Source organism: Brachyhypopomus gauderio, unplaced genomic scaffold, assembly GCF_052324685.1.
Source record: "Brachyhypopomus gauderio isolate BG-103 unplaced genomic scaffold, BGAUD_0.2 sc90, whole genome shotgun sequence".
NCBI lineage: Eukaryota > Metazoa > Chordata > Actinopteri > Gymnotiformes > Hypopomidae > Brachyhypopomus > Brachyhypopomus gauderio.
The window spans coordinates 166,327-185,507 of record NW_027506911.1 but is presented as its reverse complement, the minus strand read 5'-3'; the positions used below and the strand labels follow the sequence as shown (position 1 = coordinate 185,507).

General features: G+C 43.0%; 34 non-coding genes across 34 annotated transcripts; 17 read left to right on the top strand and 17 right to left on the bottom strand.

Moving 5' to 3' along the window:
- Positions 1-708: 708 nt before the first annotated feature.
- On the top strand, positions 709-781 carry trnaf-gaa (transfer RNA phenylalanine (anticodon GAA)). The gene has a single exon. It is a non-coding gene; the product is annotated as a tRNA-Phe (tRNA).
- Positions 782-1,249: 468 nt separating this feature from the next.
- Positions 1,250-1,322, bottom strand: trnaa-ugc (transfer RNA alanine (anticodon UGC)). Its single transcript has one exon. It is a non-coding gene; the product is annotated as a tRNA-Ala (tRNA).
- A 275-nt stretch (positions 1,323-1,597) lies between these two features.
- On the top strand, positions 1,598-1,670 carry trnaf-gaa (transfer RNA phenylalanine (anticodon GAA)). The gene has a single exon. It is a non-coding gene; the product is annotated as a tRNA-Phe (tRNA).
- Positions 1,671-2,138: 468 nt separating this feature from the next.
- Positions 2,139-2,211, bottom strand: trnaa-ugc (transfer RNA alanine (anticodon UGC)). Its single transcript has one exon. It is a non-coding gene; the product is annotated as a tRNA-Ala (tRNA).
- Positions 2,212-2,486: 275 nt separating this feature from the next.
- Positions 2,487-2,559, top strand: trnaf-gaa (transfer RNA phenylalanine (anticodon GAA)). The gene has a single exon. It is a non-coding gene; the product is annotated as a tRNA-Phe (tRNA).
- A 468-nt stretch (positions 2,560-3,027) lies between these two features.
- trnaa-ugc (transfer RNA alanine (anticodon UGC)) lies at positions 3,028-3,100 on the bottom strand. The gene has a single exon. It is a non-coding gene; the product is annotated as a tRNA-Ala (tRNA).
- Positions 3,101-3,375: 275 nt separating this feature from the next.
- trnaf-gaa (transfer RNA phenylalanine (anticodon GAA)) lies at positions 3,376-3,448 on the top strand. Its single transcript has one exon. It is a non-coding gene; the product is annotated as a tRNA-Phe (tRNA).
- Positions 3,449-3,916: 468 nt separating this feature from the next.
- Positions 3,917-3,989, bottom strand: trnaa-ugc (transfer RNA alanine (anticodon UGC)). The gene has a single exon. It is a non-coding gene; the product is annotated as a tRNA-Ala (tRNA).
- Positions 3,990-4,264: 275 nt separating this feature from the next.
- Positions 4,265-4,337, top strand: trnaf-gaa (transfer RNA phenylalanine (anticodon GAA)). The gene has a single exon. It is a non-coding gene; the product is annotated as a tRNA-Phe (tRNA).
- A 468-nt stretch (positions 4,338-4,805) lies between these two features.
- trnaa-ugc (transfer RNA alanine (anticodon UGC)) lies at positions 4,806-4,878 on the bottom strand. The gene has a single exon. It is a non-coding gene; the product is annotated as a tRNA-Ala (tRNA).
- Positions 4,879-5,153: 275 nt separating this feature from the next.
- On the top strand, positions 5,154-5,226 carry trnaf-gaa (transfer RNA phenylalanine (anticodon GAA)). Its single transcript has one exon. It is a non-coding gene; the product is annotated as a tRNA-Phe (tRNA).
- Positions 5,227-5,694: 468 nt separating this feature from the next.
- trnaa-ugc (transfer RNA alanine (anticodon UGC)) lies at positions 5,695-5,767 on the bottom strand. The gene has a single exon. It is a non-coding gene; the product is annotated as a tRNA-Ala (tRNA).
- A 275-nt stretch (positions 5,768-6,042) lies between these two features.
- On the top strand, positions 6,043-6,115 carry trnaf-gaa (transfer RNA phenylalanine (anticodon GAA)). The gene has a single exon. It is a non-coding gene; the product is annotated as a tRNA-Phe (tRNA).
- A 468-nt stretch (positions 6,116-6,583) lies between these two features.
- On the bottom strand, positions 6,584-6,656 carry trnaa-ugc (transfer RNA alanine (anticodon UGC)). Its single transcript has one exon. It is a non-coding gene; the product is annotated as a tRNA-Ala (tRNA).
- Positions 6,657-6,931: 275 nt separating this feature from the next.
- trnaf-gaa (transfer RNA phenylalanine (anticodon GAA)) lies at positions 6,932-7,004 on the top strand. The gene has a single exon. It is a non-coding gene; the product is annotated as a tRNA-Phe (tRNA).
- A 468-nt stretch (positions 7,005-7,472) lies between these two features.
- Positions 7,473-7,545, bottom strand: trnaa-ugc (transfer RNA alanine (anticodon UGC)). Its single transcript has one exon. It is a non-coding gene; the product is annotated as a tRNA-Ala (tRNA).
- A 275-nt stretch (positions 7,546-7,820) lies between these two features.
- trnaf-gaa (transfer RNA phenylalanine (anticodon GAA)) lies at positions 7,821-7,893 on the top strand. Its single transcript has one exon. It is a non-coding gene; the product is annotated as a tRNA-Phe (tRNA).
- A 468-nt stretch (positions 7,894-8,361) lies between these two features.
- Positions 8,362-8,434, bottom strand: trnaa-ugc (transfer RNA alanine (anticodon UGC)). Its single transcript has one exon. It is a non-coding gene; the product is annotated as a tRNA-Ala (tRNA).
- Positions 8,435-8,709: 275 nt separating this feature from the next.
- Positions 8,710-8,782, top strand: trnaf-gaa (transfer RNA phenylalanine (anticodon GAA)). The gene has a single exon. It is a non-coding gene; the product is annotated as a tRNA-Phe (tRNA).
- Positions 8,783-9,250: 468 nt separating this feature from the next.
- trnaa-ugc (transfer RNA alanine (anticodon UGC)) lies at positions 9,251-9,323 on the bottom strand. Its single transcript has one exon. It is a non-coding gene; the product is annotated as a tRNA-Ala (tRNA).
- A 275-nt stretch (positions 9,324-9,598) lies between these two features.
- trnaf-gaa (transfer RNA phenylalanine (anticodon GAA)) lies at positions 9,599-9,671 on the top strand. Its single transcript has one exon. It is a non-coding gene; the product is annotated as a tRNA-Phe (tRNA).
- Positions 9,672-10,139: 468 nt separating this feature from the next.
- Positions 10,140-10,212, bottom strand: trnaa-ugc (transfer RNA alanine (anticodon UGC)). Its single transcript has one exon. It is a non-coding gene; the product is annotated as a tRNA-Ala (tRNA).
- A 3,713-nt stretch (positions 10,213-13,925) lies between these two features.
- On the bottom strand, positions 13,926-13,998 carry trnaa-ugc (transfer RNA alanine (anticodon UGC)). The gene has a single exon. It is a non-coding gene; the product is annotated as a tRNA-Ala (tRNA).
- Positions 13,999-14,271: 273 nt separating this feature from the next.
- trnaf-gaa (transfer RNA phenylalanine (anticodon GAA)) lies at positions 14,272-14,344 on the top strand. Its single transcript has one exon. It is a non-coding gene; the product is annotated as a tRNA-Phe (tRNA).
- Positions 14,345-14,812: 468 nt separating this feature from the next.
- On the bottom strand, positions 14,813-14,885 carry trnaa-ugc (transfer RNA alanine (anticodon UGC)). Its single transcript has one exon. It is a non-coding gene; the product is annotated as a tRNA-Ala (tRNA).
- Positions 14,886-15,160: 275 nt separating this feature from the next.
- On the top strand, positions 15,161-15,233 carry trnaf-gaa (transfer RNA phenylalanine (anticodon GAA)). The gene has a single exon. It is a non-coding gene; the product is annotated as a tRNA-Phe (tRNA).
- Positions 15,234-15,702: 469 nt separating this feature from the next.
- On the bottom strand, positions 15,703-15,775 carry trnaa-ugc (transfer RNA alanine (anticodon UGC)). The gene has a single exon. It is a non-coding gene; the product is annotated as a tRNA-Ala (tRNA).
- A 273-nt stretch (positions 15,776-16,048) lies between these two features.
- On the top strand, positions 16,049-16,121 carry trnaf-gaa (transfer RNA phenylalanine (anticodon GAA)). The gene has a single exon. It is a non-coding gene; the product is annotated as a tRNA-Phe (tRNA).
- A 468-nt stretch (positions 16,122-16,589) lies between these two features.
- trnaa-ugc (transfer RNA alanine (anticodon UGC)) lies at positions 16,590-16,662 on the bottom strand. Its single transcript has one exon. It is a non-coding gene; the product is annotated as a tRNA-Ala (tRNA).
- Positions 16,663-16,935: 273 nt separating this feature from the next.
- trnaf-gaa (transfer RNA phenylalanine (anticodon GAA)) lies at positions 16,936-17,008 on the top strand. Its single transcript has one exon. It is a non-coding gene; the product is annotated as a tRNA-Phe (tRNA).
- A 468-nt stretch (positions 17,009-17,476) lies between these two features.
- On the bottom strand, positions 17,477-17,549 carry trnaa-ugc (transfer RNA alanine (anticodon UGC)). The gene has a single exon. It is a non-coding gene; the product is annotated as a tRNA-Ala (tRNA).
- Positions 17,550-17,824: 275 nt separating this feature from the next.
- trnaf-gaa (transfer RNA phenylalanine (anticodon GAA)) lies at positions 17,825-17,897 on the top strand. Its single transcript has one exon. It is a non-coding gene; the product is annotated as a tRNA-Phe (tRNA).
- Positions 17,898-18,366: 469 nt separating this feature from the next.
- On the bottom strand, positions 18,367-18,439 carry trnaa-ugc (transfer RNA alanine (anticodon UGC)). Its single transcript has one exon. It is a non-coding gene; the product is annotated as a tRNA-Ala (tRNA).
- Positions 18,440-18,714: 275 nt separating this feature from the next.
- trnaf-gaa (transfer RNA phenylalanine (anticodon GAA)) lies at positions 18,715-18,787 on the top strand. Its single transcript has one exon. It is a non-coding gene; the product is annotated as a tRNA-Phe (tRNA).
- The last annotated feature ends 394 nt before the right edge of the window (positions 18,788-19,181 follow it).

Genomic DNA, 19,181 nt, shown 5'->3' with positions numbered 1-19,181 from the left:
ACAGTGGGATTGTCAGAACTCAAGACTCTAGATGTTCAATTCATCTGCTGATAAAGCATTTGGAGAAGGAAATGTGTAGGTGTCAACTTGCATGTACGCGTTGTCCAAAAGCATAGGTGTACCACTTCACGACATGCTTAAGTTTTGACTGAATTGGACTTTCCTCTGCTTCCTTCGGCTTATGGACAGCCTTTGTCCAAAAGTAAAAAGAGATGTGGCAAAGATGTCAACTGTTTGCTGGAGGAATCCAAAGTGACCATGTTCTAAGAGACCTTTGAAGGTCATGAAATTATTCCCTTAAGACTAAAGCTGGCTGCTTCATGCTTATCGTAAGCAAGCAAGGAGTCAGTAAGAGAGCTTTGGAGAATGTGGGCATCGATCCCACTACCTCTCGCATGCAAAGCGATCGCTCTACCACTTGAGCTAATCCCCCTCTCAAGAGTTTATTCTTTTGATTGGAGTTTTAAGGAAAGCTTACGGATCAGCTCAGCCCGACTAGGAAATAATACCGAATCCAGCATTGACCCACAAGGTTTTCTCATGTTGGCATCATGATAAACATTGCCAAATTAGGTCTTGCTGTACCTGTCCGTGAATTTCACTGTGCCGAAACCGTTACGCTGTGAAAGCATGTTGCAAGAACCTAAGGAAAGGTAACAGTCGTTGATAAAGTTTCGTTTGCATCTCGACGTGGTTTATCTGCAGTTTGCCGGAATAGCTCAGTTGGGAGAGCGTTAGACTGAAGGTCTAAAGGTCCCTGGTTCGATCCCGGGTTTCGGCATGAACTCGACCTAGCTAGGCGGAAAGCCTCAGCTTTTGAATGACCTGTGCATTCAGTTGAAAAATTATAAACAGACATAAACTGTTTGATGTTTTGTTGTGAGATTTCACAGTGGGATTGTCAGAACTCGAGACTCTAGATGTTCAATTCATCTGCTGATAAAGCATTTGGAGAAGGAAATGTGTAGGTGTCAACTTGCATGTACGCGTTGTCCAAAAGCATAGGTGTACCACTTCACGACATGCTTAAGTTTTGACTGAACTGGACTTTCCTCTGCTTCCTTCGGCTTATGGACAGCCTTTGTCCAAAAGTAAAAAGAGATGTGGCAAAGATGTCAACTGTTTGCTGGAGGAATCCAAAGTGACCATGTTCTAAGAGACCTTTGAAGGTCATGAAATTATTCCCTTAAGACTAAAGCTGGCTGCTTCATGCTTATCGTAAGCAAGCAAGGAGTCAGTAAGAGAGCTTTGGAGAATGTGGGCATCGATCCCACTACCTCTCGCATGCAAAGCGAGCGCTCTACCACTTGAGCTAATCCCCCTCTCGAGAGTTTATTCTTTTGATTGGAGTTTTAAGGAAAGCTTACGGATCAGCTCAGCCCGACTAGAAAATAATACCGAATCCAGCATTGACCCACAAGGTTTTCTCATGTCAGCATCATGATAAACATTGCCAAATTAGGTCTTGCTGTACCTGTCCGTGAATTTCACTGTGCCGAAACCGTTACGCTGTGAAAGCATGTTGCAAGAACCTAAGGAAAGGTAACAGTCGTTGATAAAGTTTCGTTTGCATCTCGACGTGGTTTATCTGCAGTTTGCCGGAATAGCTCAGTTGGGAGAGCGTTAGACTGAAGATCTAAAGGTCCCTGGTTCGATCCCGGGTTTCGGCATGAACTCGACCTAGCTAGGCGGAAAGCCTCAGCTTTTGAATGACCTGTGCATTCAGTTGAAAAATTATAAACAGACATAAACTGTTTGATGTTTTGTTGTGAGATTTCACAGTGGGATTGTCAGAACTCGAGACTCTAGATGTTCAATTCATCTGCTGATAAAGCATTTGGAGAAGGAAATGTGTAGGTGTCAACTTGCATGTACGCGTTGTCCAAAAGCATAGGTGTACCACTTCACGACATGCTTAAGTTTTGACTGAACTGGACTTTCCTCTGCTTCCTTCGGCTTATGGACAGCCTTTGTCCAAAAGTAAAAAGAGATGTGGCAAAGATGTCAACTGTTTGCTGGAGGAATCCAAAGTGACCATGTTCTAAGAGACCTTTGAAGGTCATGAAATTATTCCCTTAAGACTAAAGCTGGCTGCTTCATGCTTATCGTAAGCAAGCAAGGAGTCAGTAAGAGAGCTTTGGAGAATGTGGGCATCGATCCCACTACCTCTCGCATGCAAAGCGAGCGCTCTACCACTTGAGCTAATCCCCCTCTCGAGAGTTTATTCTTTTGATTGGAGTTTTAAGGAAAGCTTACGGATCAGCTCAGCCCGACTAGAAAATAATACCGAATCCAGCATTGACCCACAAGGTTTTCTCATGTCAGCATCATGATAAACATTGCCAAATTAGGTCTTGCTGTACCTGTCCGTGAATTTCACTGTGCCGAAACCGTTACGCTGTGAAAGCATGTTGCAAGAACCTAAGGAAAGGTAACAGTCGTTGATAAAGTTTCGTTTGCATCTCGACGTGGTTTATCTGCAGTTTGCCGGAATAGCTCAGTTGGGAGAGCGTTAGACTGAAGATCTAAAGGTCCCTGGTTCGATCCCGGGTTTCGGCATGAACTCGACCTAGCTAGGTGGAAAGCCTCAGCTTTTGAATGACCTGTGCATTCTGTTGAAAAATTATAAACAGACATAAACTGTTTGATGTTTTGTTGTGAGATTTCACAGTGGGATTGTCAGAACTCAAGACTCTAGATGTTCAATTCATCTGCTGATAAAGCATTTGGAGAAGGAAATGTGTAGGTGTCAACTTGCATGTACGCGTTGTCCAAAAGCATAGGTGTACCACTTCACGACATGCTTAAGTTTTGACTGAATTGGACTTTCCTCTGCTTCCTTCGGCTTATGGACAGCCTTTGTCCAAAAGTAAAAAGAGATGTGGCAAAGATGTCAACTGTTTGCTGGAGGAATCCAAAGTGACCATGTTCTAAGAGACCTTTGAAGGTCATGAAATTATTCCCTTAAGACTAAAGCTGGCTGCTTCATGCTTATCGTAAGCAAGCAAGGAGTCAGTAAGAGAGCTTTGGAGAATGTGGGCATCGATCCCACTACCTCTCGCATGCAAAGCGAGCGCTCTACCACTTGAGCTAATCCCCCTCTCAAGAGTTTATTCTTTTGATTGGAGTTTTAAGGAAAGCTTACGGATCAGCTCAGCCCGACTAGGAAATAATACCGAATCCAGCATTGACCCACAAGGTTTTCTCATGTTGGCATCATGATAAACATTGCCAAATTAGGTCTTGCTGTACCTGTCCGTGAATTTCACTGTGCCGAAACCGTTACGCTGTGAAAGCATGTTGCAAGAACCTAAGGAAAGGTAACAGTCGTTGATAAAGTTTCGTTTGCATCTCGACGTGGTTTATCTGCAGTTTGCCGGAATAGCTCAGTTGGGAGAGCGTTAGACTGAAGATCTAAAGGTCCCTGGTTCGATCCCGGGTTTCGGCATGAACTCGACCTAGCTAGGCGGAAAGCCTCAGCTTTTGAATGACCTGTGCATTCAGTTGAAAAATTATAAACAGACATAAACTGTTTGATGTTTTGTTGTGAGATTTCACAGTGGGATTGTCAGAACTCGAGACTCTAGATGTTCAATTCATCTGCTGATAAAGCATTTGGAGAAGGAAATGTGTAGGTGTCAACTTGCATGTACGCGTTGTCCAAAAGCATAGGTGTACCACTTCACGACATGCTTAAGTTTTGACTGAACTGGACTTTCCTCTGCTTCCTTCGGCTTATGGACAGCCTTTGTCCAAAAGTAAAAAGAGATGTGGCAAAGATGTCAACTGTTTGCTGGAGGAATCCAAAGTGACCATGTTCTAAGAGACCTTTGAAGGTCATGAAATTATTCCCTTAAGACTAAAGCTGGCTGCTTCATGCTTATCGTAAGCAAGCAAGGAGTCAGTAAGAGAGCTTTGGAGAATGTGGGCATCGATCCCACTACCTCTCGCATGCAAAGCGAGCGCTCTACCACTTGAGCTAATCCCCCTCTCGAGAGTTTATTCTTTTGATTGGAGTTTTAAGGAAAGCTTACGGATCAGCTCAGCCCGACTAGAAAATAATACCGAATCCAGCATTGACCCACAAGGTTTTCTCATGTTGGCATCATGATAAACATTGCCAAATTAGGTCTTGCTGTACCTGTCCGTGAATTTCACTGTGCCGAAACCGTTACGCTGTGAAAGCATGTTGCAAGAACCTAAGGAAAGGTAACAGTCGTTGATAAAGTTTCGTTTGCATCTCGACGTGGTTTATCTGCAGTTTGCCGGAATAGCTCAGTTGGGAGAGCGTTAGACTGAAGATCTAAAGGTCCCTGGTTCGATCCCGGGTTTCGGCATGAACTCGACCTAGCTAGGCGGAAAGCCTCAGCTTTTGAATGACCTGTGCATTCAGTTGAAAAATTATAAACAGACATAAACTGTTTGATGTTTTGTTGTGAGATTTCACAGTGGGATTGTCAGAACTCGAGACTCTAGATGTTCAATTCATCTGCTGATAAAGCATTTGGAGAAGGAAATGTGTAGGTGTCAACTTGCATGTACGCGTTGTCCAAAAGCATAGGTGTACCACTTCACGACATGCTTAAGTTTTGACTGAACTGGACTTTCCTCTGCTTCCTTCGGCTTATGGACAGCCTTTGTCCAAAAGTAAAAAGAGATGTGGCAAAGATGTCAACTGTTTGCTGGAGGAATCCAAAGTGACCATGTTCTAAGAGACCTTTGAAGGTCATGAAATTATTCCCTTAAGACTAAAGCTGGCTGCTTCATGCTTATCGTAAGCAAGCAAGGAGTCAGTAAGAGAGCTTTGGAGAATGTGGGCATCGATCCCACTACCTCTCGCATGCAAAGCGAGCGCTCTACCACTTGAGCTAATCCCCCTCTCGAGAGTTTATTCTTTTGATTGGAGTTTTAAGGAAAGCTTACGGATCAGCTCAGCCCGACTAGAAAATAATACCGAATCCAGCATTGACCCACAAGGTTTTCTCATGTCAGCATCATGATAAACATTGCCAAATTAGGTCTTGCTGTACCTGTCCGTGAATTTCACTGTGCCGAAACCGTTACGCTGTGAAAGCATGTTGCAAGAACCTAAGGAAAGGTAACAGTCGTTGATAAAGTTTCGTTTGCATCTCGACGTGGTTTATCTGCAGTTTGCCGGAATAGCTCAGTTGGGAGAGCGTTAGACTGAAGATCTAAAGGTCCCTGGTTCGATCCCGGGTTTCGGCATGAACTCGACCTAGCTAGGCGGAAAGCCTCAGCTTTTGAATGACCTGTGCATTCAGTTGAAAAATTATAAACAGACATAAACTGTTTGATGTTTTGTTGTGAGATTTCACAGTGGGATTGTCAGAACTCGAGACTCTAGATGTTCAATTCATCTGCTGATAAAGCATTTGGAGAAGGAAATGTGTAGGTGTCAACTTGCATGTACGCGTTGTCCAAAAGCATAGGTGTACCACTTCACGACATGCTTAAGTTTTGACTGAACTGGACTTTCCTCTGCTTCCTTCGGCTTATGGACAGCCTTTGTCCAAAAGTAAAAAGAGATGTGGCAAAGATGTCAACTGTTTGCTGGAGGAATCCAAAGTGACCATGTTCTAAGAGACCTTTGAAGGTCATGAAATTATTCCCTTAAGACTAAAGCTGGCTGCTTCATGCTTATCGTAAGCAAGCAAGGAGTCAGTAAGAGAGCTTTGGAGAATGTGGGCATCGATCCCACTACCTCTCGCATGCAAAGCGAGCGCTCTACCACTTGAGCTAATCCCCCTCTCGAGAGTTTATTCTTTTGATTGGAGTTTTAAGGAAAGCTTACGGATCAGCTCAGCCCGACTAGAAAATAATACCGAATCCAGCATTGACCCACAAGGTTTTCTCATGTCAGCATCATGATAAACATTGCCAAATTAGGTCTTGCTGTACCTGTCCGTGAATTTCACTGTGCCGAAACCGTTACGCTGTGAAAGCATGTTGCAAGAACCTAAGGAAAGGTAACAGTCGTTGATAAAGTTTCGTTTGCATCTCGACGTGGTTTATCTGCAGTTTGCCGGAATAGCTCATTTGGGAGAGCGTTAGACTGAAGATCTAAAGGTCCCTGGTTCGATCCCGGGTTTCGGCATGAACTCGACCTAGCTAGGCGGAAAGCCTCAGCTTTTGAATGACCTGTGCATTCTGTTGAAAAATTATAAACAGACATAAACTGTTTGATGTTTTGTTGTGAGATTTCACAGTGGGATTGTCAGAACTCAAGACTCTAGATGTTCAATTCATCTGCTGATAAAGCATTTGGAGAAGGAAATGTGTAGGTGTCAACTTGCATGTACGCGTTGTCCAAAAGCATAGGTGTACCACTTCACGACATGCTTAAGTTTTGACTGAATTGGACTTTCCTCTGCTTCCTTCGGCTTATGGACAGCCTTTGTCCAAAAGTAAAAAGAGATGTGGCAAAGATGTCAACTGTTTGCTGGAGGAATCCAAAGTGACCATGTTCTAAGAGACCTTTGAAGGTCATGAAATTATTCCCTTAAGACTAAAGCTGGCTGCTTCATGCTTATCGTAAGCAAGCAAGGAGTCAGTAAGAGAGCTTTGGAGAATGTGGGCATCGATCCCACTACCTCTCGCATGCAAAGCGAGCGCTCTACCACTTGAGCTAATCCCCCTCTCAAGAGTTTATTCTTTTGATTGGAGTTTTAAGGAAAGCTTACGGATCAGCTCAGCCCGACTAGGAAATAATACCGAATCCAGCATTGACCCACAAGGTTTTCTCATGTTGGCATCATGATAAACATTGCCAAATTAGGTCTTGCTGTACCTGTCCGTGAATTTCACTGTGCCGAAACCGTTACGCTGTGAAAGCATGTTGCAAGAACCTAAGGAAAGGTAACAGTCGTTGATAAAGTTTCGTTTGCATCTCGACGTGGTTTATCTGCAGTTTGCCGGAATAGCTCAGTTGGGAGAGCGTTAGACTGAAGATCTAAAGGTCCCTGGTTCGATCCCGGGTTTCGGCATGAACTCGACCTAGCTAGGCGGAAAGCCTCAGCTTTTGAATGACCTGTGCATTCAGTTGAAAAATTATAAACAGACATAAACTGTTTGATGTTTTGTTGTGAGATTTCACAGTGGGATTGTCAGAACTCGAGACTCTAGATGTTCAATTCATCTGCTGATAAAGCATTTGGAGAAGGAAATGTGTAGGTGTCAACTTGCATGTACGCGTTGTCCAAAAGCATAGGTGTACCACTTCACGACATGCTTAAGTTTTGACTGAACTGGACTTTCCTCTGCTTCCTTCGGCTTATGGACAGCCTTTGTCCAAAAGTAAAAAGAGATGTGGCAAAGATGTCAACTGTTTGCTGGAGGAATCCAAAGTGACCATGTTCTAAGAGACCTTTGAAGGTCATGAAATTATTCCCTTAAGACTAAAGCTGGCTGCTTCATGCTTATCGTAAGCAAGCAAGGAGTCAGTAAGAGAGCTTTGGAGAATGTGGGCATCGATCCCACTACCTCTCGCATGCAAAGCGAGCGCTCTACCACTTGAGCTAATCCCCCTCTCGAGAGTTTATTCTTTTGATTGGAGTTTTAAGGAAAGCTTACGGATCAGCTCAGCCCGACTAGAAAATAATACCGAATCCAGCATTGACCCACAAGGTTTTCTCATGTTGGCATCATGATAAACATTGCCAAATTAGGTCTTGCTGTACCTGTCCGTGAATTTCACTGTGCCGAAACCGTTACGCTGTGAAAGCATGTTGCAAGAACCTAAGGAAAGGTAACAGTCGTTGATAAAGTTTCGTTTGCATCTCGACGTGGTTTATCTGCAGCTTGCCGAAATAGCTCAGTTGGGAGAGCGTTAGACTGAAGATCTAAAGGTCCCTGGTTCGATCCCGGGTTTCGGCATGAATTCGACCTAGCTAGGTGGAAAGCCTCAGCTTTTGAATGTCCTGTGCATTCTGTTGAAAAATTATAAACAGACATAAACTGTTTGATGTTTTGTTGTGAGATTTCACAGTGGGATTGTCAGAACTCAATACTCTAGATGTTCAATTCATCTGCTGATAAAGCATTTGGAGAAGGAAATGTGTAGGTGTCAACTTGCATGTACGCGTTGTCCAAAAGCATAGGTGTACCACTTCACGACATGCTTAAGTTTTGACTGAATTGGACTTTCCTCTGCTTCCTTCGGCTTATGGACAGCCTTTGTCCAAAAGTAAAAAGAGATGTGGCAAAGATGTCAACTGTTTGCTGGAGGAATCCAAAGTGACCATGTTCTAAGAGACCTTTGAAGGTCATGAAATTATTCCCTTAAGACTAAAGCTGGCTGCTTCATGCTTATCGTAAGCAAGCAAGGAGTCAGTAAGAGAGCTTTGGAGAATGTGGGCATCGATCCCACTACCTCTCGCATGCAAAGCGAGCGCTCTACCACTTGAGCTAATCCCCCTCTCGAGAGTTTATTCTTTTGATTGGAGTTTTAAGGAAAGCTTACGGATCAGCTCAGCCCGACTAGGAAATAATACCGAATCCAGCATTGACCCACAAGGTTTTCTCATGTCGGCATCATGATAAACATTGCCAAATTAGGTCTTGCTGTACCTGTCCGTGAATTTCACTGTGCCGAAACCGTTACGCTGTGAAAGCATGTTGCAAGAACCTAAGGAAAGGTAACAGTCGTTGATAAAGTTTCGTTTGCATCTCGACGTGGTTTATCTGCAGTTTGCCGGAATAGCTCAGTTGGGACAGCGTTAGACTGAAGATCTAAAGGTCCCTGGTTCGATCCCGGGTTTCGGCATGAACTCGACCTAGCTAGGCGGAAAGCCTCAGCTTTTGAATGACCTGTGCATTCAGTTGAAAAATTATAAACAGACATAAACTGTTTGATGTTTTGTTGTGAGATTTCACAGTGGGATTGTCAGAACTCGAGACTCTAGATGTTCAATTCATCTGCTGATAAAGCATTTGGAGAAGGAAATGTGTAGGTGTCAACTTGCATGTACGCGTTGTCCAAAAGCATAGGTGTACCACTTCACGACATGCTTAAGTTTTGACTGAATTGGACTTTCCTCTGCTTCCTTCGGCTTATGGACAGCCTTTGTCCAAAAGTAAAAAGAGATGTGGCAAAGATGTCAACTGTTTGCTGGAGGAATCCAAAGTGACCATGTTCTAAGAGACCTTTGAAGGTCATGAAATTATTCCCTTAAGACTAAAGCTGGCTGCTTCATGCTTATCGTAAGCAAGCAAGGAGTCAGTAAGAGAGCTTTGGAGAATGTGGGCATCGATCCCACTACCTCTCGCATGCAAAGCGAGCGCTCTACCACTTGAGCTAATCCCCCTCTCGAGAGTTTATTCTTTTGATTGGAGTTTTAAGGAAAGCTTACGGATCAGCTCAGCCCGACTAGGAAATAATACCGAATCCAGCATTGACCCACAAGGTTTTCTCATGTCAGCATCATGATAAACATTGCCAAATTAGGTCTTGCTGTACCTGTCCGTGAATTTCACTGTGCCGAAACCGTTACGCTGTGAAAGCATGTTGCAAGAACCTAAGGAAAGGTAACAGTCGTTGATAAAGTTTCGTTTGCATCTCGACGTGGTTTATCTGCAGTTTGCCGGAATAGCTCAGTTGGGAGAGCGTTAGACTGAAGATCTAAAGGTCCCTGGTTCGATCCTGGGTTTCGGCATGAACTCGACCTAGCTAGGCGGAAAGCCTCAGCTTTTGAATGACCTGTGCATTCAGTTGAAAAATTATAAACAGACATAAACTGTTTGATGTTTTGTTGTGAGATTTCACAGTGGGATTGTCAGAACTCGAGACTCTAGATGTTCAATTCATCTGCTGATAAAGCATTTGGAGAAGGAAATGTGTAGGTGTCAACTTGCATGTACGCGTTGTCCAAAAGCATAGGTGTACCACTTCACGACATGCTTAAGTTTTGACTGAATTGGACTTTCCTCTGCTTCCTTCGGCTTATGGACAGCCTTTGTCCAAAAGTAAAAAGAGATGTGGCAAAGATGTCAACTGTTTGCTGGAGGAATCCAAAGTGACCATGTTCTAAGAGACCTTTGAAGGTCATGAAATTATTCCCTTAAGACTAAAGCTGGCTGCTTCATGCTTATCGTAAGCAAGCAAGGAGTCAGTAAGAGAGCTTTGGAGAATGTGGGCATCGATCCCACTACCTCTCGCATGCAAAGCGAGCGCTCTACCACTTGAGCTAATCCCCCTCTCAAGAGTTTATTCTTTTGATTGGAGTTTTAAGGAAAGCTTACGGATCAGCTCAGCCCGACTAGGAAATAATACCGAATCCAGCATTGACCCACAAGGTTTTCTCATGTTGGCATCATGATAAACATTGCCAAATTAGGTCTTGCTGTACCTGTCCGTGAATTTCACTGTGCCGAAACCGTTACGCTGTGAAAGCATGTTGCAAGAACCTAAGGAAAGGTAACAGTCGTTGATAAAGTTTCGTTTGCATCTCGACGTGGTTTATCTGCAGTTTGCTGGCGGTACCTGCAAGCCACCCGTCTGTAAAAAACATCCAATGCCTGAGCCCCATTCCATTTTTGCTCGGCCAATGGCGCGCGAACCATTCCATTTTCTTCGTTTTCCTCGGCCTATCCCTGGCCACCATTCCATTTTTCCTCGACCAATGCCTGGCCACCATTCCATTTTTCCTCTGGCCAATGCCTGACCATCATTCCATTTTTCCTCGGCCAATGACACGACGAAGGTGAACTTGCCCCGGTCACGTCATAGTTTATAAACTTACACCGCGTAGAAGAAACACCGTCTCGGATTTGGGATTTCTCAACAAGACACAGGTATGCCTTATTTGTTTGTGTAAGGAACCAATAAATTAATACTGTAGATATATTTTGCGATCATCAGAAAGGTAGTCAGCTAAAAAATACTCTGTAGTAGTCTCCTGCGGTGACTGTCATGAACGTAGCTCGTTAGCAAACTATCATATAACTTCTAACTAGCCTAAATTAATTCTAATCTTGAAGAATAATTTAATTAATGTTTTTCTGTGTTAGCCATCTATCCTCTTTTTCGATTTTCAACGGACAATTGCAGAAATCGTGAGGTAATTTACCGGTATATAAACGCGTTATTTATCGGTTTTTAAACGCCTTAGAAAATACGTGCCCCTGCTTAACATGTTATTGTTTTGTTATTACTAAGTATCTACGTAGAAACGAACATTATAAAGTATATGGTTAAGTGAGTAATACGAATCCTTGGGCTATTAAAAGGGTTAAAAACACATTAGTAACTAGTGAGTTGGTACCAACTGCTCACATGCATTCTTAGTTGCCATGGATTGACTTATTTGTTAATTTATGTTTGTTTTAATTATAAAGTATATGTGTTTGTGGATTTCATAAGGTAACTTTAATTAAACCTGCAATCTGCAAATACAGAATAATGTATTACTAGGGTTGACTGTTTATGATGAGTTTTAGTAACTATATTTATTTGCTCCCTATATTTAAAAAGTATTTCTGCTACATTTTCAGGCACGTTCCATGACTCGGTCCAGCCTTCACCAGTGACCTCGGCCCAGCCTCCACCAGTGACCTCGGCCCAGCCTCCACCAGTGCCTATTCAGTCTCCATCAGAGCCTTCAGCTCAACAAATGGTAAGTGATAGTACCTTACTTTCATTGTTAAACATGCTCATTGTTAAATTCTCCAATAAACAGCACACAAATAAGAATGCTACACACAAATGTTTTATTTTCTCATGCTTTATTGTAATTAAACCTTTATTGTAAATAGAAAATGCACATTTATACAGACATTATAACGTTTCATATTATTATTATTTTTATTTCTAGGCTGTGGATGTCCATAACATTCCTGGAATGGAAAGGGTGGATGAATTATCAGAGTATCTGGTTGAGCTTCGCACTCAAACACGCCTGACCCTGACAAACCAGCAGACCACCACGATTGTTAGTTTGTGGCAAAACCTAAACCAGTTTGATAAAAACAGACTGGTGTATGCAGCTCGGCATCAGGATAGGCTGCTGACTGCCCGCTTTAGATCCCCCAAAAAGAAGGCAGTTTTCACCCCTGGTGTTGAGAGCACAAAAAGGTGTGTTCTGGGATCAAGTGGCTCCCCTGCTCAGTGGCCTGACTGCTGTCGGCTCATTAAAACCATCTTTGTAAGACTGGCCAACATCCACAGAAGCCCCACAACTCAGGTCAAGTAAGTCTGTCAAGGTGGGCACTGATGTTGGAGGACTACAGGAACATTAGGCAGCTTGTTTTAAACAATGGGACAGTGATGGAGCAGGCCATCCTTCAGCTGGTAGAGGTGCCACCAAACACAGCAGGTCAGGCAAAAACTAAGTTTAGAAAAATTCTGCCCAGTGCCACACCACCATTAGCCCCTACTCAACGACATCAGGACACTTCCATTCAGCCTCCTGTTGCTTCCATGGAGTCTGGTTCACAGGCCTCTTTGAGAATGATACAGATGACCTTCACCTGTACTGATGATGTTACCCGCAGGACCAGCTGTGTCTGTCATGCCTCAGGTGTTGTTGCCCAGTTCTGTCCCTCAGCCTGCTACCCCCACTGAGCGACATTACAAGCAGACAGTCCCATATAATACCTGTAGGAAGTGTGGACAGTCACGCAAAACAGCAACTGGCCATAGCCAGTACAAGGGGAAGATCTTCTGTCCTATGACAGAGACTCTTACCAAGGAACAGTGGCTGGAAAAGATGAGAAAACTGTGATTAATGTGTATACTTTATTTTCATACATTACTATTGTATTTTTATAATACTAAAATATAATTATTATTATCTTTAATGGTTTAAAATGTTTTGCTGTAGTTTATTGGAATTTTTTATAGTTCAGCTGCTGTGGCATTAATATGTGTATATATGTATTAGTGTAGATTTAATATTTTATTTTTATGTAAATTGTAGTATAATTTTGTTAATTGTATTAGAATATCATTTTGTTAATTTTATTCATGTTTATTATATATATATATATATACATAAAGTGTATAAAGTATATAAAGTGTGAATAAATATATAAAGTGTGAATACAAATACAGAGTGTGAATTTATTAAATCAAGCAATAAGCCTAATATGATGAAACAACTCATATGTATGTGTATGAAATGCACATATATATTACAATATATAAATTGTGACACGGGTGCCCCGTAATTGTAGGCACTGCTGACAGCCATAAAATAAAATTTTGCAATATATTTCTTAGAATATTATCACACAAAATATCCACGGCAAGATTCTCAGTTACAAATATTTATATCCAGGCTGGATTCGAACCTGCGACCTCCCGATCTTTTCTCAATTTTTTTTTCCTTTTTCTTCCCCTTCTTCCCCCCCTCATACAGACGATTGTTCCCCAGCTTTGGCGGAGTTGGGAGAGCGTTAGACTGAAGATCTAAAGGTCCCTGGTTCGATCCCGGGTTTCGGCATGAACTCGACCTAGCTAGGCGGAAAGCCTCAGCTTTTGAATGACCTGTGCATTCAGTTGAAAAATTATAAACAGACATAAACTGTTTGATGTTTTGTTGTGAGATTTCACAGTGGGATTGTCAGAACTCGAGACTCTAGATGTTCAATTCATCTGCTGATAAAGCATTTGGAGAAGGAAATGTGTAGGTGTCAACTTGCATGTACGCGTTGTCCAAAAGCATAGGTGTACCACTTCACGACATGCTTAAGTTTTGACTGAATTGGACTTTCCTCTGCTTCCTTCGGCTTATGGACAGCCTTTGTCCAAAAGTAAAAAGAGATGTGGCAAAGATGTCAACTGTTTGCTGGAGGAATCCAAAGTGACCATGTTCTAAGAGACCTTTGAAGGTCATGAAATTATTCCCTTAAGACTAAAGCTGGCTGCTTCATGCTTATCGTAAGCAAGCAAGGAGTCAGTAAGAGAGCTTTGGAGAATGTGGGCATCGATCCCACTACCTCTCGCATGCAAAGCGAGCGCTCTACCACTTGAGCTAATCCCCCTCTCAAGAGTTTATTCTTTTGATTGGAGTTTTAAGGAAAGCTTACGGATCAGCTCAGCCCGACTAGGAAATAATACCGAATCCAGCATTGACCCACAAGGTTTTCTCATGTCAGCGTCATGATAAACATTGCCAAATTAGGTCTTGCTGTACCTGTCCGTGAATTTCACTGTGCCGAAACCGTTACGCTGTGAAAGCATGTTGCAAGAACCTAAGGAAAGGTAAGTCGTTGATAAAGTTTCGTTTGCATCTCGACGTGGTTTATCTGCAGTTTGCCGGAATAGCTCAGTTGGGAGAGCGTTAGACTGAAGATCTAAAGGTCCCTGGTTCGATCCCGGGTTTCGGCATGAACTCGACCTAGCTAGGCGGAAAGCCTCAGCTTTTGAATGACCTGTGCATTCAGTTGAAAAATTATAAACAGACATAAACTGTTTGATGTTTTGTTGTGAGATTTCACAGTGGGATTGTCAGAACTCGAGACTCTAGATGTTCAATTCATCTGCTGATAAAGCATTTGGAGAAGGAAATGTGTAGGTGTCAACTTGCATGTACGCGTTGTCCAAAAGCATAGGTGTACCACTTCACGACATGCTTAAGTTTTGACTGAATTGGACTTTCCTCTGCTTCCTTCGGCTTATGGACAGCCTTTGTCCAAAAGTAAAAAGAGATGTGGCAAAGATGTCAACTGTTTGCTGGAGGAATCCAAAGTGACCATGTTCTAAGAGACCTTTGAAGGTCATGAAATTATTCCCTTAAGACTAAAGCTGGCTGCTTCATGCTTATCGTAAGCAAGCAAGGAGTCAGTAAGAGAGCTTTGGAGAATGTGGGCATCGATCCCACTACCTCTCGCATGCAAAGCGAGCGCTCTACCACTTGAGCTAATCCCCCTCTCAAGAGTTTATTCTTTTGATTGGAGTTTTAAGGAAAGCTTACGGATCAGCTCAGCCCGACTAGGAAATAATACCGAATCCAGCATTGACCCACAAGGTTTTCTCATGTTGGCATCATGATAAACATTGCCAAATTAGGTCTTGCCGTACCTGTCCGTGAATTTCACTGTGCCGAAACCGTTACGCTGTGAAAGCATGTTGCAAGAACCTAAGGAAAGGTAACAGTCGTTGATAAAGTTTCGATTGCATCTCGACGTGGTTTATCTGCAGCTTGCCGAAATAGCTCAGTTGGGAGAGCGTTAGACTGAAGATCTAAAGGTCCCTGGTTCGATCCCGGGTTTCGGCATGAACTCGACCTAGCTAGGTGGAAAGCCTCAGCTTTTGAATGACCTGTGCATTCTGTTGAAAAAATTATAAACAGACATAAACTGTTTGATGTTTTGTTGTGAGATTTCACAGTGGGATTGTCAGAACTCGAGACTCTAGATGTTCAATTCATCTGCTGATAAAGCATTTGGAGAAGGAAATGTGTAGGTGTCAACTTGCATGTACGCGTTGTCCAAAAGCATAGGTGTACCACTTCACGACATGCTTAAGTTTTGACTGAATTGGACTTTCCTCTGCTTCCTTCGGCTTATGGACAGCCTTTGTCCAAAAGTAAAAAGAGATGTGGCAAAGATGTCAACTGTTTGCTGGAGGAATCCAAAGTGACCATGTTCTAAGAGACCTTTGAAGGTCATGAAATTATTCCCTTAAGACTAAAGCTGGCTGCTTCATGCTTATCGTAAGCAAGCAAGGAGTCAGTAAGAGAGCTTTGGAGAATGTGGGCATCGATCCCACTACCTCTCGCATGCAAAGCGAGCGCTCTACCACTTGAGCTAATCCCCCTCTCAAGAGTTTATTCTTTTGATTGGAGTTTTAAGGAAAGCTTACGGATCAGCTCAGCCCGACTAGGAAATAATACCGAATCCAGCATTGACCCACAAGGTTTTCTCATGTCAGCGTCATGATAAACATTGCCAAATTAGGTCTTGCTGTACCTGTCCGTGAATTTCACTGTGCCGAAACCGTTACGCTGTGAAAGCATGTTGCAAGAACCTAAGGAAAGGTAAGTCGTTGATAAAGTTTCGTTTGCATCTCGACGTGGTTTATCTGCAGTTTGCCGGAATAGCTCAGTTGGGAGAGCGTTAGACTGAAGATCTAAAGGTCCCTGGTTCGATCCCGGGTTTCGGCATGAACTCGACCTAGCTAGGCGGAAAGCCTCAGCTTTTGAATGACCTGTGCATTCAGTTGAAAAATTATAAACAGACATAAACTGTTTGATGTTTTGTTGTGAGATTTCACAGTGGGATTGTCAGAACTCGAGACTCTAGATGTTCAATTCATCTGCTGATAAAGCATTTGGAGAAGGAAATGTGTAGGTGTCAACTTGCATGTACGCGTTGTCCAAAAGCATAGGTGTACCACTTCACGACATGCTTAAGTTTTGACTGAATTGGACTTTCCTCTGCTTCCTTCGGCTTATGGACAGCCTTTGTCCAAAAGTAAAAAGAGATGTGGCAAAGATGTCAACTGTTTGCTGGAGGAATCCAAAGTGACCATGTTCTAAGAGACCTTTGAAGGTCATGAAATTATTCCCTTAAGACTAAAGCTGGCTGCTTCATGCTTATCGTAAGCAAGCAAGGAGTCAGTAAGAGAGCTTTGGAGAATGTGGGCATCGATCCCACTACCTCTCGCATGCAAAGCGAGCGCTCTACCACTTGAGCTAATCCCCCTCTCAAGAGTTTATTCTTTTGATTGGAGTTTTAAGGAAAGCTTACGGATCAGCTCAGCCCGACTAGGAAATAATACCGAATCCAGCATTGACCCACAAGGTTTTCTCATGTCAGCGTCATGATAAACATTGCCAAATTAGGTCTTGCTGTACCTGTCCGTGAATTTCACTGTGCCGAAACCGTTACGCTGTGAAAGCATGTTGCAAGAACCTAAGGAAAGGTAAGTCGTTGATAAAGTTTCGTTTGCATCTCGACGTGGTTTATCTGCAGTTTGCCGGAATAGCTCAGTTGGGAGAGCGTTAGACTGAAGATCTAAAGGTCCCTGGTTCGATCCCGGGTTTCGGCATGAACTCGACCTAGCTAGGCGGAAAGCCTCAGCTTTTGAATGACCTGTGCATTCAGTTGAAAAATTATAAACAGACATAAACTGTTTGATGTTTTGTTGTGAGATTTCACAGTGGGATTGTCAGAACTCGAGACTCTAGATGTTCAATTCATCTGCTGATAAAGCATTTGGAGAAGGAAATGTGTAGGTGTCAACTTGCATGTACGCGTTGTCCAAAAGCATAGGTGTACCACTTCACGACATGCTTAAGTTTTGACTGAATTGGACTTTCCTCTGCTTCCTTCGGCTTATGGACAGCCTTTGTCCAAAAGTAAAAAGAGATGTGGCAAAGATGTCAACTGTTTGCTGGAGGAATCCAAAGTGACCATGTTCTAAGAGACCTTTGAAGGTCATGAAATTATTCCCTTAAGACTAAAGCTGGCTGCTTCATGCTTATCGTAAGCAAGCAAGGAGTCAGTAAGAGAGCTTTGGAGAATGTGGGCATCGATCCCACTACCTCTCGCATGCAAAGCGAGCGCTCTACCACTTGAGCTAATCCCCCTCTCAAGAGTTTATTCTTTTGATTGGAGTTTTAAGGAAAGCTTACGGATCAGCTCAGCCCGACTAGGAAATAATACCGAATCCAGCATTGACCCACAAGGTTTTCTCATGTTGGCATCATGATAAACATTGCCAAATTAGGTCTTGCCGTACCTGTCCGTGAATTTCACTGTGCCGAAACCGTTACGCTGTGAAAGCATGTTGCAAGAACCTAAGGAAAGGTAACAGTCGTTGATAAAGTTTCGATTGCATCTCGACGTGGTTTATCTGCAGCTTGCCGAAATAGCTCAGTTGGGAGAGCGTTAGACTGAAGATCTAAAGGTCCCTGGTTCGATCCCGGGTTTCGGCATGAACTCGACCTAGCTAGGTGGAAAGCCTCAGCTTTTGAATGACCTGTGCATTCTGTTGAAAAAATTATAAACAGACATAAACTGTTTGATGTTTTGTTGTGAGATTTCACAGTGGGATTGTCAGAACTCGAGACTCTAGATGTTCAATTCATCTGCTGATAAAGCATTTGGAGAAGGAAATGTGTAGGTGTCAACTTGCATGTACGCGTTGTCCAAAAGCATAGGTGTACCACTTCACGACATGCTTAAGTTTTGACTGAATTGGACTTTCCTCTGCTTCCTTCGGCTTATGGACAGCCTTTGTCCAAAAGTAAAAAGAGATGTGGCAAAGATGTCAACTGTTTGCTGGAGGAATCCAAAGTGACCATGTTCTAAGAGACCTTTGAAGGTCATGAAATTATTCCCTTAAGACTAAAGCTGGCTGCTTCATGCTTATCGTAAGCAAGCAAGGAGTCAGTAAGAGAGCTTTGGAGAATGTGGGCATCGATCCCACTACCTCTCGCATGCAAAGCGAGCGCTCTACCACTTGAGCTAATCCCCCTCTCAAGAGTTTATTCTTTTGATTGGAGTTTTAAGGAAAGCTTACGGATCAGCTCAGCCCGACTAGGAAATAATACCGAATCCAGCATTGACCCACAAGGTTTTCTCATGTTGGCATCATGATAAACATTGCCAAATTAGGTCTTGCTGTACCTGTCCGTGAATTTCACTGTGCCGAAACCGTTACGCTGTGAAAGCATGTTGCAAGAACCTAAGGAAAGGTAACAGTCGTTGATAAAGTTTCGTTTGCATCTCGACGTGGTTTATCTGCAGCTTGCCGAAATAGCTCAGTTGGGAGAGCGTTAGACTGAAGATCTAAAGGTCCCTGGTTCGATCCCGGGTTTCGGCATGAATTCGACCTAGCTAGGTGGAAAGCCTCAGCTTTTGAATGACCTGTGCATTCTGTTGAAAAATTATAAACAGACATAAACTGTTTGATGTTTTGTTGTGAGATTTCACAGTGGGATTGTCAGAACTCAAGACTCTAGATGTTCAATTCATCTGCTGATAAAGCATTTGGAGAAGGAAATGTGTAGGTGTCAACTTGCATGTACGCGTTGTCCAAAAGCATAGGTGTACCACTTCACGACATGCTTAAGTTTTGACTGAATTGGACTTTCCTCTGCTTCCTTCGGCTTATGGACAGCCTTTGTCCAAAAGTAAAAAGAGATGTGGCAAAGATGTCAACTGTTTGCTGGAGGAATCCAAAGTGACCATGTTCTAAGAGACCTTTGAAGGTCATG